The sequence below is a fragment of the Microtus ochrogaster genome, chromosome 4 (assembly GCF_000317375.1).
Source record: "Microtus ochrogaster isolate Prairie Vole_2 chromosome 4, MicOch1.0, whole genome shotgun sequence".
Lineage (NCBI taxonomy): Eukaryota > Metazoa > Chordata > Mammalia > Rodentia > Cricetidae > Microtus > Microtus ochrogaster.
The window spans coordinates 59456334-59457177 of NC_022011.1; positions in this window are offsets into that span (position 1 = coordinate 59456334).

The window sequence follows — 844 nt, forward strand, 5'->3', positions numbered from 1 at the left end:
AATAGTCACCTGTGTCAGGCACCTTTCATGGCCCTTCCTGTCTCCTTGTTACAGGGATCTTGCTTCCTAGCCTCTTCCTTGTTCTGAATTGGTTTCTGTCACAGGTTGACAGTAGCAGCAGAAGCAGAGGCCGATTAGGGAGTGAGGTCAGGGGACTGCAGCTTCCAGTTTCTCTGACAAGTGGCTGTGGATTGAAAATAGCCTTCTAGCTATGATGGTGTCCATGGCACCTTCCATGGCAGGGGGCTTTGTTGATGTGTGTGGTCTGTACTGTCACCAGAGATCATGCTGAGGTCTGTGGCATGTGCTGACACCAGAGGTCGTGTGAATGTCTGTGGGGCTGTGCTGTCACCAGAAACCATGTGGAAGTCTATGATGTGTGTTCCTGCTGACTGTGAAGGGCAAGAAAGCTTTATTTTTATTTAGATTATATTATATTTTATTTTTTTGCAGTGGTATCGATGACTGCAGACTCACAGTTAATAGAGAGATAGAAGGCTTCAGTGACAGCCTTTATGCACCTCCTCTCCCCCAAAGAGTATCAGCCTAGACAGGAAGCCAATGAAGAGAACTCTTAAAAACTGTGATAAGGATGCTGAAGTGTAACTCTCCACAACTGATGGCTTCTGGCATGGATGGGGGTGAGTAAGGACTCAGTTTTCATTAAGGGTCTGGCCACTGGCAGTTTGACCATGTTCCAGTGAGTATATGGACATATGGACAATATGGACAACACAAATTGAACTTGTCTTCTTCTTCTTCTTCTTCTTCTTCTTCTTCTTCTTCTTCTTCTTCTTCTTCTTCTTCTTCTTCTTCTTCTTCTTCTTCTTCTTCTTCTTCTTCT